Source organism: Protopterus annectens, chromosome 13.part0 (genome assembly GCF_019279795.1).
Source record: "Protopterus annectens isolate FY-2018-M chromosome 13.part0, PAN1.0, whole genome shotgun sequence".
NCBI lineage: Eukaryota > Metazoa > Chordata > Ceratodontiformes > Protopteridae > Protopterus > Protopterus annectens.
The window spans coordinates 1,277,067,541-1,277,085,997 of NC_056747.1; positions in this window are offsets into that span (position 1 = coordinate 1,277,067,541).

The window sequence follows — 18,457 nt, forward strand, 5'->3', positions numbered from 1 at the left end:
GTATGCACCCCCATATAAAGAATGTCACGTAAACCATTTATTAGCTAAAGACAGTATGCACCCCCATATAAAGAATGCCATGTAAACCATTTAGTAGCTAAAGATAGTATGCACCCCCATATAAAGAGTGCTTCGTAAACCATTTATTAGCCAAAGATAGTATGCACCCCCACATAAAGAGTGCCTCATAAACCATTTATTAGCCAAAAATAGTATGCACCCCCATATAAAGAATGCCACATAAACCATTTATTAGCTAAAGATAGTATGCACCCCATATAAAGAATGCCACGTAAACCATGTAGTAGCTAAAGATAGTATGCACCCCCATATAAAGAGTGCCTCGTAAACCATTTAGTAGCTAAAGATAGTATGCACCCCCATATAAAGAACGCCATGTAAACCATTTAGTAGCTAAAGATAGTAGGTTCATAGGTTCATAGGTTCATACTAGGCTATCTGCCCGAGGGCATTTATAAGCCTAGCCCATCGTTTTGTGGCTTACGCCACCCCTTTAGTATGGGGAACTATACCCATTATTTTGCTGTGCCTCTGTCGAGCAGTGACACTGAGGTAATTCCTGGGGTATATCTGCGATCTCCCATCCATTGGTCAAGATTTCTCTTGAACAAGGCCAGTGAGGTGCTCTGCCTCACATGTACCGGGATTTTGTTCCACAGCATAGGGAGTCTTTGGGTGATGAATCTATCCCTCCAGCACGTCCTATTAATAGCTGTGTCGAGGTTTAAGTTTCCCGCCCTTGTGGCTCTGATGGATCTAGATTTCTTGAGGTGAAGCATATTCATCAAATCTGGGTTTGACATGGCCTTGTATGTTAGGCAAAGGTCACCTCTGAGCAAGTGGCGACTGAATAGAGCTGGAGTTCTTTCAGTCGGGCAGCATAGGACAGATTTTTGAGACCCTTTATCCTTTTGGTGAGGAACTTTTGTGTCCTCTCCAGCTGCTGCAAGTGTCGGGTCAGATACATTCCGAATGGGGCATTGTACTCAATCATTGGTCTGATGAGTGATGAGTAAAGGGAGACTATGACCTCCCTTGATCTAGATGAGAATCCCTTCATGATAAGGTGGGCAATGTAGAAGGACTTCCTAACTACTTTAGCTACATGGGTGTCGAATGACAGACTACTATCAACCTGGGTCCCCAGGTCCCTGATAACTTCTTCTGTGCTCAGTGGATTGCCACCTATTTGGTAGCTAGGGGTAACCTTGTTTTTCCCGAAGGGTATGACTATGCATTTTTTGGCATTTAACTTTAGGCCGTGGCTCTGGCACCAGTTATCCATTTCTGTGAGACCCTTCTGAAGGATATCTGTGTCAGATGTGTTTTCTACTATGGCGCCCAGTTTGCAGTCATCTGCAAACTTTGTCAGCCATAACCCTCCTGTGTTTGCTTGTACTTCGGAAAAGTAGATGCCAAACAAGAGTGGGCCCAGGACTGAGCCCTGTGGGACACCACTTGTGACAGGCTTAGTATGCACCCCCATATAAAGAATGCCATGTAAACCATTTAGTAGCTAAAGATAGTATGCACCCCCATATAAAGAACGCCATGTAAACCATTTAGTAGCTAAAGATAGTATGCACCCCCATATAAAGAACGCCATGTAAACCATTTATTAGCTAAAGATAGCATGCACCCCCATATAAAGAATGCCATGGAAACCATTTAGTAGCTAAAGATAGTATGCACCCCCATATATAAAGAATGCCACATAAACCATTTATTAGCTAAAGATAGTATGCACCCCCATATAAAGAATGCCCCGTAAACCATTTATTAGCTAAAGATAGTATGCACCCCCATATAAAGAATGCCACGTAAACCATTTAGTAGCTAAAGATAGTATGCACCCCCATATAAAGAATGCCACGTAAACCATTTATTAGCTAAAGATAGTATGCACCCCAATATAAAGAGTGCCTCGTAAACCATTTATTAGCCAAAGATAGTATGCACCCCCATATAAAGAGTGCCTCATAAACCATTTATTAGCCAAAGATAGTATGCACCCCCATATAAAGGATGCCATGTAAACCATTTATTAGCTAAAGATAGTATGCACCCCCATATAAAGAGTGCCACGTAAACCATTTAGTAGCTAAAGATAGTATGCACCCCCATATAAAGAGTGCCACGTAAACCATTTAGTAGCTAAAGATAGTATGCACCCCCATATAAAGAGTGCCTCGTAAACCATTTATTAGCCAAAGATAGTATGCACCCCCATATAAAGAGTGCCTCATAAACCATTTATTAGCCAAAGATAGTATGCACCCCCATATAAAGGATGCCATGTAAACCATTTATTAGCTAAAGATAGTATGCACCCCCATATAAAGAGTGCCACGTAAACCATTTAGTAGCTAAAGATAGTATGCACCCCCATATAAAGAGTGCCTCGTAAACCATTTATTAGCCAAAGATAGTATGCACCCCCATATAAAGAGTGCCTCGTAAACCATTTATTAGCCAAAGATAGTATGCACCCCCATATAAAGAGTGCCTCGTAAACCATTTATTAGCCAAAGATAGTATGCACCCTCATATAAAGAATGCCATGTAAACCATTTAGTAGCCAAAGATAGTATGCACCCCATATAAAGAATGCCACGTAAACCATTTCTTAGCTAAAGATAGTATGCAACCCCATATAAAGAATGCCACATAAACCATTTCTTAGCTACAGATAGTATGCACCCCCATATAAAGAATGCCATGTAAACCATTTAGTAGCTAAAGATAGTATGCACCCTCATATAAAGAGTGCCTCGTAAACCATTTACTAGCTAAAGATAGTATGCACCCCCATATAAAGAACGCCATGTAAACCATTTAGTAGCTAAATATAGTATGCACCCCCATATAAAGAACGCCATGTAAACCATTTAGTAGCTAAAGATAGTATGCACCCCCATATAAAGAACGCCATGTAAACCATTTATTAGCTAAAGATAGTATGCACCCCCATATAAAGAATGCCATGTAAACCATTTAGCAGCTAAAGATAGTATGCACCCCCATATAAAGAACGCCATGTAAACCATTTATTAGCTAAAGATAGTATGCACCCCCATATAAAGAATGCCATGTAAACCATTTATTAGCTAAAGATAGTATGCACCCCCATATAAAGAATGCCATGGAAACCATTTAGTAGCTAAAGATAGTATGCACCCCCATATAAAGAATGCCCAGTAAACTATTTACTAGCTAAAGATAGTATGCACCCCCATATAAAGAATGCCATGGAAACCATTTATTAGCTAAAGATAGTATGCACCCCCATATAAAGAATGCCCCGTAAACCATTTATTAGCTAAAGATAGTATGCACCCCCATATAATGAATGCCACGTAAACCATTTATTAGCTAAAGATAGTATGCACCCCCATATAAAAAATGCCCCGTAAACCATTTACTAGCTAAAGATAGTATGCACCCCCATATAAAGAATGACACGTAAACCATTTATTAGCTAAAGATAGTATGCACCCCCATATAAAGAGTGCCATGTAAACCATTTATTAGCTAAAGATAGTATGCACCCCCATATAAAGAATGCCACGTAAACCATTTATTAGCTAAAGATAGTATGCACCCCCATATAAAGAATCCCATGGAAACCATTTAGTAGCTAAAGATAGTATGCACCCCCATATAAAGAATGCCATGGAAACCATTTAGTAGCTAAAGATAGTATGCACCCCATATAAAGAATGCCCCGTAAACCATTTACTAGCTAAAGATAGTATGCACCCCCATATAAAGAATGCCATGGAAACCATTTATTAGCTAAAGATAGTATGCACCCCCATATAAAGAATGCCACATAAACCATTTAGTAGCTAAAGATAGTATGCACCCCCATATAAAGAATGCCATGGAAACCATTTAGTAGCTAAAGATAGTATGCACCCCCATATAAAGAATGCCCCGTAAACCATTTACTAGCTAAAGATAGTATGCACCCCCATATAAAGAGTGCCATGGAAACCATTTACTAGCTAAAGATAGTATGCACCCCCATTTAAAGAATGCCACGTAAACCATTTATTAGCTAAAGATAGTATGCACCCCCATATAAAGAATGCCCCGTAAACCATTTATTAGTTAAAGATAGTATGCACCTCCATATAAAGAATGCCACGTAAACCATTTAGTAGCTAAAGATAGTATGCACCCCCATATAAAGAATGCCATGTAAACCATGTATTAGCTAAAGATAGTATGCACCCCCATATAAAGATTGCCATGGAAATCATGTTTTAGCTAAAGATAGTATGCACCCCATATAAAGAATGCCATGTAAACCATTTATTAGCTAAAGATAGTATGCACCCTCATATAAAGAATGCCATGGAAACCATTTATTAGCTAAAGATAGTATGCACCCCATATAAAGAATGCCACGTAAACCATTTATTAGCTAAAGATAGTATGCACCCCCATATAAAGAATGCCATGGAAACCATTTATTAGCTAAAGATAGTATGCACCCCCATATAAAGAATGCCACGTAAACCATTTATTAGCTAAAGATAGTATGCACCCCCATATAAAGAATGCCATGGAAACCATTTAGTAGCTAAAGATAGTATGCACCCCCATATAAAGAATGCCATGTAAACCATTTATTAGCTAAAGATAGTATGCACCCCCATATAAAGAATGCCACGTAAACCATTTAGTAGCTAAAGATAGTATGCACTCCCATATAAAGAATGCCATGTAAACCATTTAGTAGCTAAAGATAGTATGCACCCCCATATAAAGAATGCCATGTAAACCATTTAGTAGCTAAAGATAGTATGCACCCCCATATAAAGAATGCCATGTAAACCATTTAGTAGCTAAAGATAGTATGCACCCCCATATAAAGAATGCCTCGTAAACCATTTATTAGCTAAAGATAGTATGCACCCCCTTATATTTTTCGAAATGTCATTCAGAACCAGTTCTATAAAGCTTCAAGACTGAATGTGACAGATGAAGATTTTGTTCATCAAGTTGAGCAAACTAGTAGTGATTTATTAGAAAGGGGATATCACATTAATGATATACAGAACAGCATCAAGGAAGTGAGTAAACAGAGGTGTTTAAAGGCCAAACCATACTTTTCTAGGAGTGAAGACTTTAGAGAAGGACATAGTGATGGGCAGAAAGACAATATTAGAGAAAATAAACCAACTAGACTATCATTCTATCACTCTAAAGATGCAGAGATGTATAAGAATGTGATAGAGAAACACTGGAATATATTGAGACTGGATAAGAGCATCAGTAGTCTAATAGATGTGAAACCCAGGTATTTACTGAAGAACTATAAATCTTTGAAGAGACAGTTATGTCAACCCAAGGTTAATGATAGGCAGCATGGCCCTACAGGTCAGCTATAGAAAAAGGTACAACAAATGTGTCAGATGTAACTTTTGTAAATACATAGATAGTACTTCTAAGTTTGACCATCCAGACCAGTTAAAGACATATGAGTTTGACATCAATGCCACCTGTGAAACGGAGCATTTAGTCTAGCTGGCCCACTGCACAGTGTGCCGTAGCTTCTATGTAGGGAAGACAGACAGGACACTGAAGGAAAGAATACATGAACACATTTATGCTATCCATAAAAAGAGCAAAGTGAATGCCTTGGCCAGACACACTATTAATAATGATATGGAACATGTCTTTAAATTTTTAGCTATAGGGAGGACTTATGAGAGTATAAGGGGGAATCTACACAACATCACTGAAGAGCTTGAAGCTAAGAGGATAGTAAGACTAAGGGCTGATAAATGTCATGAATTAAATGAATGTATACCCCTGTGTCCTAAGTTAAAGTCTAGGCAGCTTTTTAGGTAAGATGTGTTGTGGCATTGTTTGTATGATAAATCACTGACTTCTTGTTCCTGACATTTTGTTACAGGCTTGTATGTACTTTGGAGAATACAAGTGGAGTATGTAAATATGTGCAGATCTGTGCTTGTGTTTGTAAACTGAAATGTTCTGGACGTTTGAATTATAGTTTAGATATTTTACAAATAGGCTTTCAGAAGTGTATACATACATTTCAGACTTCTAGTCTAGTTAATGGCATGTACCTTGTAGAATGTTGCTTTAAATAGAAAGTGCTTGTTCACACTAGAACAATGTATTGGTTGCTTTTAATCATGTGTTCCAAGAGGGTGTGCATTTAAACTAAGAGCTGTTTTTAAAATGTATTACATCAAAAGCAAACCTCCTGCACGAGAGCAATTGCATGGCTCATAACAGAAATAGAGAAAAACATCGAGTGAGCCAGCAAACTGTTGCCTGGAAGAAATTTATTCTGTAAATATAAAAAGCACAAAAACAGCAAACAACCAGACCGGTTTCAGCTGGAACAAAAACCATAGCCTTCTTCAGTGTGTTCTGTCCATAATTAACGCTGCAAGGGAGCATGATGACATCATCACATATTGCAGGGGGATGTGTAAACGCTTCATCTATCGAATATGCATGTTCTGTCAAAACATATATTTTATAAATTCTAGAACTCAACATACACTTCTTTGAATAGTAAATAAAACCTGAGAATCCTTTTACAGTTAAAAAATCATTCAAAACCAATAGCCCTTACATAAAGCACCATATATCTCCCAAATTTGGGAGTCTGGATCACTTTTGCACGATCTCTTAAATCCCTGATACTTTAATTATTATATTTCAATTTCCCTATATGAATATTTATATCTTCTGGAAAATCAACAAGCCTATTTATTTATTTATATTTGTTTACTGGGGTAGTGCACTGATCTCAGTGGACCATTTGCAGGCACAGCCTGGGTGAACAGGATTACATAACAAATGAACAAAAAACATTTACAGATAACAAGGATATGCTACAAAACATACTCATATTTATAGATGCAATAATATGCTACATTTAGTTCAAGAAGCAGTTTACAATGTCAAAACATGGATGGAAAAATGGAATATTCAGCAGATATTCAATGAGTCTCTAAACTCTCTGCAACAGTCTTGATGGAAAGTATACAATGGAAAATACTAAACCTGATTGTAACTAGGAAACCCTCGATTCCCACATAGTAAGCAATCTGATCTATCGAAATTCTTCTTATTGTAAAGGGACATGCTCTGAAAAAAGGAAGACTACTTCCCTGTACCTGACTCCTAGAAAGTAGGATGGTATCCCTGCCTTCCAGGTGCCCGTAAGGAACACTGCATGTCCAGTTTCATCAAGGTGAGTCCCCATTAATGTTGCTGTGAAAGGGCATGACTGCTTCAAATATAACATTATTCTATTTTACCAGCCTAAGCTGATGATCTCATTAACATTTTATAAAAACAGTCTCATTTAGAGGATAGAAGTTATCCTTCTTTGACTTCCTACTGTTAATACCCACATTTCAGCTATGGCTTCAAACCATGAAGTCAAAATTACCCTGAAAAATCAACACCAACATGTATATCCTTCAGTTTTAAACCAGGCATGAAAACAGATCAGTAAGTTTTCTGAATTTAGACTAAACAAAACTATAACTGTGCAAATAAAATACACATAAATACAGTATATCTACTTTCATTTAATCCCTTCAAAACCATGAATAATGTCCCACATCAGGCTACGTCCCTTTGACTTGCCTGGTAGTTTCAGCCACTGTCCTTGTCCTGATATCCTCGCCCCCCCTCCCCAATCAGTGAAATACAGGTTTCAACCGATGCGCTGCATGATCACCAACTCATCATATTCTTACATTGCTCATATAACCTGAGTAAGTTATCCAAATCAGTCAAAAAAGACTAGATAACAGCAATAATAATCACCCACATTTACAGTCAAAGAGGCGATCTACTTCAGCAGACTGACAAACTAAAAGACTGAATCCCAAAAGACTGAAAATTCAAAACACTGAGCACATTTTTAATACAGTGGGCAAGCCTCTCTGCACTCTTCTTGTGGGGGGGCTGTGCACCCCACACCCCCTGCAAACTGTATATACCAACTGGATTCACTTTATATCCTCGAAATACTGAAGTGTCGAAATTCAGTATTTCAAAGCTGCTATAAAGTCAAAAATATAAAACCACAAAAACTCAGAACCGCAAAATTCAAAATCTCGCACACTGGAGATTTTGAATTTAACTCTACACACACACACACACACACACACACACACACACACACACACACACACACACACACACACACACCTCCCTCCCCACACACAAACACAAGTTCTCTACTACATAAAAGCAGGGGGCAGGTCCTCCTGCACCCATACCCCCTCTACTTAAATATTCTCACTCCGAGGTCGCACTACATACAAACACACACGAAACACCACCACACAAGCTACATTCTCCTCGTACACACACATCACAGCAACAAAACACACTGATACACACCACAGCCCCTACCCAAAACCCTTAACACATGCACACTTACCTGAATCCATTACCACAGCGAAACATCAGAAGCGCAAAATTCAAAACCTCCGGTATTCAAGGTTTTGAATTTCACACTTCTGAGCTTTTGCTCTTCTCAGAATTCTACTTTATGGGCTCAAAATACTGAATTTCGATATTTCAGTATTTCAACTTCTAAAGTGAATCCATACCAAGTCCAAGATTGCAAAAACAGTAGAGAAGGGGGAAATTTCATCATTCAGTATTTTGAATTTTCAGTCTTTTGGTTTTTCAGCCGTCTGAAGTAGACCTGTACAGTTTAGCCCATGCTATTCAATATAAGTGATTCAAATAGTTAAGAGCATCTATTATTTGTCTGTGCTGTGAGTGTAGTTAGACATTGCTGCAACATTTACTTTCATTATGACTTTGATATCGGAAGTTTGACTTGAATTTGAAATTGCTATTTGAATGCAATTGGATGGAGAGGAAATTAAGAGGGGTTCCATCTCATATAATAAATGCCCAATTATCGTCCAATAATTGTTAAAGCCTTACACATGCATTTGCAACTATCTCAACATTTCAGCAGACTCAATTACAAAAGTAAATGCAACCCTACTGTTTGACCCTAACCTTTAGGTCATCATTTTGTTCAGGAGTAGTAAAAATTCTAATTTTTCATTTCACCAATTTCCCTAAATGAACTTTTGTTCTTGCAGATCCAAGAAGTCAAGACTCATCCATTCAAAAATAATACAGCAAACCAGGTATCCTGATGAGCAATTTTAATAAAAATACAGATTATTCTGTGAAATGCTACAACAGAATACAAATTTTAAATCCCTAAATAGAGGCAGGTCCATCACTTGTGTTTCACAGGATCATTCACCATATTATTATTATTTTATATTAACTCCAGAATGACAGTACAAATGAGAAACATGCACACCTGGTATAAATGACAACAGCCCGTAAGAGGAACCCATGCGTTCTTCCTTGTAAATCTGAGAAAATCCTTACTGCCTGGAACAATTGAATAAGTTGTGGTTAGAAGTGACCACTCTGCACAGTTGGTTGTTCTATGATATATTCCTTTTTTAGTGATATATAACTTCATATTTTCTCTAAAATCCTTACTGCCTGGAACAATTGAATACGTTGTGGTTAGAAGTGACCACTCTGCACAGCTGGTTGTTCTATGATATATTCCTTTTTTAGTGATATATAACTTCATATTTTCTCTAAAATCCTTACTGCCTGGAACAATTGAATAAGTTGTGGTTAGAAGTGACCACTCTGCACAGCTGGTTGTTCTATGATATATTCCTTTTTTAGTGATATATAACTTCATATTTTCTCTAAAATCCTTACTGCCTGGAAAAATTGAATAAGTTGTGGTTAGAAGTGACCACTCTGCACAGCTGGTTGTTCTATGATATATTCCTTTTTTAGTGATATATAACTTCATATTTTCTCTAAAATCCTTAATGCCTGGAACAATTGAATAAGTTGTGGTTAGAAGTGACCACTCTGCACAACTGGTTGTTCTATGATATATTCCATTTTTAGTGATATATAACTTCATATTTTCTCTAAAATCCTTACTGCCTGGAACAATTGAATACATTGTGGTTAGAAGTGACCACTCTGCACAGCTGGTTGTTCTACGATATAGCCCTTTTTTAGTGATATATAACTTCATATTTTCTCTAAAGTGCATAACTGGGTACCTCTGATGCTGTATAGCATAATCACATCCAGGTTCTTCTGGTAGCAGGACCCGAACTCTGGAACATACTTCACACACACAATGAACCACTCAGTGACATTACTGTCCATGAGGAGAAAACACTAAGGCTCACTTACCTAGCCTAGCAATGTGCACGTGCTATAACTAAGCATACAAAGACACTGTAACTCAAGCTTACATCATATTCATTTTGCCATTTTATCTCCTAACTATATTTCTAACAATTTGATGACAAAGTTCTCTAATCATACCATCCACTCAGAACGACAAGAACCAAATTGATGCACTGCTTCTATCAGGAGTCACCAGCCATTGTATAAATGTGTCCTGCATAGCACTGTGCAGACTATATGTAGTTGGTATGATGCGTGTTCCACTGGTTATGGAATGTGCTTGGTACGACGCATGTTCCACTGGTTACAGAATGTGCTAAGTACGATGCATGTTCCACTGGTTATGGAATGTGCTAGGTACGATGCGTGTTCCACTGGTTACAGAATGTGCTAGGTACGATGCATGTTCCACTGGTTATGGAATGTGCTGGGTACGATGCATGTTCCACTGGTTACGGAATGTGCTAGGTATGATGCATGTTCCACTGGTTACGGTACACATTCAAAATATATTCCCCAAACCCTTTCCATTTCTGACAGGCATGTCACTAGGATCTATGTAGGGACCTGGCATGCCACTAGGGTCTATGCTGGGCTCAGGCATGCCACTAGAATCTATGCTGGGACCAGGCATGCCACTAGGGTCTATGCTGGGACCAGGCATGCCACTAGGTCTTTGTGGGGCCCAGGCATGCCACTAGGGTCAATGCTGGGACCAGGTATGCCACTAGGGTCTATGCAGGGACCAGGCATGCCACTAGGGTCTATGCTGGGACCAGGCATGCCACTACGGTCTATGCTGGGCTCAGGCATGCCACTAGGTCTATGTGGGGCCCAGGCATGCCACTAGGGTCAATGCTGGGACTAGACATGCCACTAGGGTCTATGCAGGGACCAGGCATGCCACTAGGGTCTATGCAGGGACCAGGCATGCCACTAGGGTCTATGCTGGGACCATGCATGCCACTAGAGTCTATGCTGGGACCAGACATTCCAGTAGGGTCTATGCTGGGACCAGGCATTCTACTAGGGTCTATGCTGGGACCAGGCATGCTACTATGGTCAATGCTGGGACTAGGAATGCCACTAGGGTCTTTGCTGTTATCAGGCATGCCACTAAGGTCTATGCTGGGATCAGACATGCCACCAGGGTCTATGCTGGGACCGGGCATGGACTAGCGTCTATGCTGGGACCAGGCATGCCACTAGGTCTATGTTGGGCCCAGGCATGCCACAAGGGTCTATGCTGGGACCAGGCATGCCACTAGGGTCTATGGTGGGACCAGGCATGCCACAAGGGTCTATGCTGGGACCAGACATTCCACTAGGGTCTATGCTGGGACCGGATTTGCCACGAAGGTCTATGCTGGGACCAGGCATGCCACTAGGGTCTATGCTGGGATCAGGCATGCCACTAGGGTCTATGCTGGGACCAGGCATGCCACTAGTTCTATGTGGGGCCCAGGCATGCCACTAGGGTCTATGCTGGAACCAGGCATGCCACTAGGTCTATGTGGGGCCCAGGCATGTCACTAGGGTCTATGCTGGGCTCAGGCATGCCACTAGGGTCTATGCTGGGATCAGGCATACCACTAGGGTCTATGCTGGGACCAGGCATACCACTAGGGTCTATGCTGGGATCAGGCATGCCACTAGGGTCAATGCTGGGACCAGGCATGCTACTAGGGTCTATGCTGGGACCAGGCATGCCACAAGGGTCTATGCTGGGATCAGGCATGCCACTAGTGTCTTTGCTGGAATCAGGCATGCCACTAGGGTCTATGCTGGAATCAGACATGCCACTCGGGTCTATGCTGGGACCAGGCATGCCACTAGGGTCTAAGCTGGGACCAGGCATGCCACTAGGTCTATGTTGGGCCCAGACATGCCACTAGGGTCTATGCTGGGACCAGGAATGCCACTAGTTCTATGTGGGGCCCAGGCATGCCACTAGGGTCTATACTGGGACCAGGCATGCCACTAGGTCTATGTGGGGCCCAGGCATGCCACTAGGGTCTATGCTGGGCTCAGGCATGCCACTAGGGTCTATGCTGGGATCAGGCATACCACTAGGGTCTATTCTGGGACCAAGCATACAACTAGGGTCTATGGTGGGACAGAGCATAACACTAGGGTCTATGCTGGGACCAGGCATTCCACTAGGGTCTATGCTGGGACTGGGCATGCCACTAGGGTCTATGCTGGGACCAGGCATGCCACTAGGTTCTATGCTGGGACCAGGCATGGCACTAGGGTCTATGCTGGGATCAGACATGCCACTAGGGTCTATGCTGGGACCAGGCATGCCACTAGTTCTATGTGGGGCCCAGGCATGCCACTAGGGTCTAAGCTGGGACCAGGCATGCCACTAGGGCATATGCTGGGCTCAATCATGCCACTAGGGTCTATGCTGGGATCAGGAATACCACTAGGGTCTATTCTGGGACCAGGCATACCACTAGGGTCTATGCTGGGATCAGGCATGCTAATAGGGTCAATGCTGGGACCAGGCATGCCACTAGGGTCTATGCTGGGACCAGGCATGCCAATAGGGTCTATGCTGGGACCAGGCATGCCACTAGTGTCTATGCTGGGTTCAGGCATGCCACTACAGTCTATGCTGGGACCAGGCATGCCACTAGGGTCTATACTGGGATTAGGCATGCCACTAGGTCTATGTGGGGCCCAGGCATGCCACTAGGGTCAATGCTGGGACCAGGCATACCACTAGGGTCTATGCTGGGACCAAGCACGCCACTAGGGTCTATGCTGGGACCAGGCATGCCACTAGAGTTTATGCTGGGAACAGACATGCCACTAGCTCTATGTGGGGCCCAGGCATGCACTAGGGTCTATGCTGGGATCAGGTATGCCACTAGGGTCTATGCTGGGACCAGGCATGCCACTAGGGTCTATGCTGGGACCAGGCATGCCACTAGGGTCTAGGCTGGGACCAGGCATGCCACTAAGGTCTATGCTGGGATCAGGCATGCCACTAGGGTCAATGCTGGGACCAGGAATGCCACTAGAGTCTATACTGGGACCAGGCATGCCACTAGAGTCTATGCTAGGAACAGACATGCCACTAGGTCTATGTGGGGCCCAGGCATGCCACTAGGGTCAATGCTGGGACCAGGCATGCCAATAGGGTCTATGCAGGGACCAGGCATGCCACTAAGGTCTATGCTGGGACCAGGCATGCCACTAGGGTCTATGCTGGGATCAGGCATGCCACTAGGGTCTATGCTGGGACCAGGCATGCCACTAGGGTATATGCTGGGCTCAGGCATGCCACTAGGGTCTATGTTGGGACCAGGCATGCCACTAGGGTCTATGCTGGGACCAGGCATGCCACTAGGGTCTATGCTGGGACCAGGCATGCCACTAGGTTCTATGCTGGGATCAGGCATGCCTCTAGGGTCTATGCTGGGAACAGGCATGCCACTAGGTCTATGTTGGGCCCAGGCATGCCACTAGGGTCTATACTGGGAGCAGGCATGCCACTAGGGTCTATGCTGGGCCAGGAATACCACTAGTTCTATGTGGGGCCCAGGTATGCCACTAGGGTCTATGCTGGGACCAAGCATGCCACTAGGTCTATGTGGGGCCCAGGCATGCCACTAGGGTCTATGCTGGGCTCAGGCATGCCACTAGGGTCTATGCTGGGATCAGGCATACCACTAGGGTCTATTCTGGGACCAAGCATACAACTAGGGTCTATGGTGGGACCAAGCATAACACTAGGGTCTATGCTGGGACCAGGCATTCCACTAGGGTCTATGCTGGGACTGGGCATGCCACTAGGGTCTATGCTGGGACCAGGCATGCCACTAGGTTCTATGCTGGGACCAGGCATGGCACTAGGGTCTATGCTGGGATCAGGCATGCCACTAGGGTCTATGCTGGGACCAGGCATGCCACTAGTTCTATGTGGGGCCCAGGCATGCCACTAGGGTCTATGCTGGGACCAGGCATGCCACTAGGGCATATGCTGGGCTCAGGCATGCCACTAGGGTCTATGCTGGGATCAGGCATACCACTAGGGTCTATTCTGGGACCAGGCATACCACTAGGGTCTATGCTGGGATCAGGCATGCTAATAGGGTCACTGCTGGGACCAGGCATGCCACTAGGGTCTATGCTGGGACCAGGCATGCCAATAGGGTCTATGCTGGGCTCAGTCATGCCACTAGGGTCTATGCTGGGATCAGCCATACCACTAGGGTCTATGCTGGGACCAGGCACACCACTAGGGTCTATGGTGGGACCAGGAATGCCACTAGGGTCTATGCTGGGGCCAGGCATTCCACTAGGGTCTATGCTGGGACCAGGCATGCCACTAGGGTCTATGCTGGGATCAGGCATGCCACAAGGGTCTATTCTGGGACCAGGCATGCCACTAGTTCTATGTGCGGCCCAGGCATGCCACTAGGGTCTATGCTGGGACCAGGCATGCCACTAGGTCTATGTGGAGCCCAGGCATGCCACTAGGGTCTATGCTGGGCTCAGGCATGCCAATAGGGTCTATGCTGGGATCAGGCATACTAGGGTCTATGCTGATACCAGGCATACCACTAGGGTCTATGCTGGGATCAGGCATGCCACTAGGGTCAATGCTGGGACCAGGCATTCTACTAGGGTCTATGCTGGGACCAGGCATGCTACTACGGTCAATGCTGGGACCAGGAATGCCACTAGGGTCTTTGCTGGTATCAGGCATGCCACTAAGGTCTATGCTGGGATCAGACATGCCACCAGGGTCTATGCTGGGACCGGGCATGGACTAGCGTCTATGCTGGGACCAGGCATGCCACTAGGTCTTTGTTGGGCACAGGCATGCCACAAGGGTCTATGCTGGGACCAGGCATGCCACTAGGGTCTATGCTGGGACCACGCATGCCACTAGGGTTTATACTAGGACCAGGCATACCACTAAGGTCTATGCTGGGACCAGGCATGCCACTAGGGTCTATGCTGGGACCAGACACACCACTAGCGTCTATGCTGTGATCAGGAATGCCACTAGGGTCTATGCTGGGTCCAGGCATGCCACGAGGGTCTATGCTGGGTTCAGGCATGCCACTAGGGTCTATGCTGGGACCAGGCATGCCACTAGGGTCTATACTGGGATTAGGCATGCCACTAGGTCTATGTGGGGCCCAGGCATGCCACTAGGGTCAATGCTGGGACCAGGCATACCACTAGGGTCTATGCTGGGACCAGGCATGCCACTAGAGTTTATGCTGGGAACAGACATGCCACTAGGTCTATGTGGGGCCCAGGCATGCACTAGGGTCTATGTTGGGATCAGGTATGCCACTAGGGTCTATGCTGGGACCAGGCATGCCAATAGGGTCTATGCTGGGACCAGGCATGCCACTAGGGTCTAGGCTGGGACCAGGCATGCCACTAAGGTCTATGCTGGGATCAGGCATGCCACTAGGGTCAATGCTGGGACCAGGCTTGCCACTAGGGTCTATGCAGGGACCAGGCATGCCACTAGGGTCTATGCTGGGATCAGGCATGCCACTAGGTCAATGTGGGTCCCAGGCATGCCACTTGGGTCAATGATGGGACCAGGCATGCCACTAGGGTCTATGCTGGGACCAGGAATGCCACTAGAGTCTATACTGGGACCAGGCATGCCACTAGAGTCTATGCTAGGAACAGACATGCCACTAGCTCTATGTGGGGCCCAGGCATGCCACTAGGGTCAATGCTGGGACCAGGCATGCCACTAGGGTCTATGCAGGGACCAGGCATGCCACTAAGGTCTATGCTGGGACCAGGCATTCCACTAGGGTCTATGCTGGGCTCAGGCATGCCATTAGGGTCTATGTTGGGACTAGGCATGCCACTAGGGTCTATGCTGGGACCAGGCATGCCACTAGGGTCTATGCTGGGACCAGGCATGCCACTAGGATCTATGCTGGGATCAGGCATGCCTCTAGGGTCTATGCTGGGACCAGGCATGCCACTACGGTCTATGCAGGGACCAGGCATGCCACTAGTGTCTATGCTGGGTTCAGGCATGCCACTACGGTCTATGCTGGGACCAGGCATGCCACTAGGGTCTATACTGGGATTAGGCATGCCACTAGGTCTATGTGGGGCCCAGGCATGCCACTAGGGTCAATGCTGGGACCAGGCATACCACTAGGGTCTATGCTGGGACCAGGCATGCCACTAGAGTTTATGCTGGGAACAGACATGCCACTAGGTCTATGTGGGGCCCAGGCATGCACTAGGGTCTATGCTGGGATCAGGTATGCCACTAGGGTCTATGCTGGGACCAGGCATGCCACTAGGGTCTAGGCTGGGACCAGGCATGCCACTAAGGTCTATGCTGGGACCAGGCATGCCACTAGGGTCAATGCTGGGACCAGGCATGCCACTAGGGTCTATGCAGGGACCAGGCATGCCACTAGGGTCTATGCTGGGATCAGGCATGCCACTAGGTCTATCTGGGGCCCAGGCATGCCACTAGGGTCAATGATGGGACCAGGCATGCCACTAGGGTCTATGCTGGGACCAGGAATGCCACTAGAGTCTATACTGGGACCAGGCATGCCACTAGAGTCTATGCTAGGAACAGACATGCCACTAGGTCTATGTGGGGCCCAGGCATGCCACTAGGGTCAATGCTGGGACCAGGCATGCCACTAGGGTCTATGCTGGGATCAGGCATGCCACTAGGGTGTATGCTGGGACCAGGCATGCCACTAGGGTCTATGCTGGGCTCAGGCATGCCACTAGGGTCTATGTTGGGACCAGGCATGCCACTAGGGTCTATGCTGGGACCAGGCATGCCACTAGGGTCTATGCTGGGACCAGGCATGCCACTAGGTTCTATGCTGGGACCAGGCATGCCACTAGTGTCTATGCTGGGATCAGGCATTCCACTTGGTCTATGTGGGGCCCTGGCATGCCACTAGGGTCAATGCTGGGACCAGGCATGCCACTAGGGTCTATGCAGGGACCAGACATGCCACTAGGGTCTATGCTGGGGCCAGGCATGCCACTAAGTTCTATGCTGGGACCAGACATTCCACTAGGGTATATGCTGGGACCGGGCATGCCACTACGGTCTATGGTGGGACCAGGCTTGCCACTAGGGTCTATGCTGGGATCAGGCATGCCACTAGGGTCTATGCTGGGACCAGGCATGCCACTAGTTCTATGTGAGGCCCAGGCATGCACTAGGGTCTATGCTGGGACCACGCATGCCATTAGGTCTTTGTGGGGCCCAGGCATGTCACTAGGGTCAATGTTGGGACCAGGCATGCCACTAGGGTCTGTGTTGGAACCAGGCGTTCCACTAGGGTCTATGCTGGGAGTGGGCATGCCACTAGGGTCTATGCTGGGACCAGGCTTGCCACTAGGGTCTATGCTGGGATCAGGCATGCCACTAGGGTCTATGCTGGGACCAGGCATGCCACTAGTTCTATGTGAGGCTCAGGCATGCCACTAGGGTCTATGCTGGGACCACGCATGCCATTAGGTCTTTGTGGGGCCCAGGCATGTCACTAGGGTCAATGTTGGGACCAGGCATGCCACTAGGGTCTATGCTGGGACCAGGCATGCCACTAGGGTCTATGCTGGGATCAGGCATGCCACTAGGTCTATGTGGTGCCCAGGCATGCCACTAGGGTCAATGCTGGGACCAGGCATGCCACTAGGGTCTATGGTGGGACCAGGTATGCCACTAAGGTCTATGCTGGGACTAGGCATGCCACTAGAATCTATGCTGGGAGCAGACATGCCACTAGGTCTATATGGGACCCAGGCATGCCACTAGGGTCAATGCTGGGACCAGGCATGCCACTAGGGTCAATGCTGGGACCAGGCATACTACTAGGGTCTATGCAGGGACCAGGCATGCCACTAATGTCTATGCTGGGACCAGGCATGCCACTAGGGTCTATTCTAGGATTAGGCATGCCACTAGGGTCTATGCTGGGACCAGGCATGCCACTAGGGTCTATGCTGGGCTCAGGCATGCCACTAGGGGTCTATGTTGGGGCCAGGCATGCCACTAGGATATATGCTGGGACCAGGCATACCATTAGGTTCTATGCTGGGATCAGGCATGCCTCTAGGGTCTATGCTGGGACCAGGCATGCCACTAGGGTCTATGCTGGGACCAGGCATGCCACTAGGT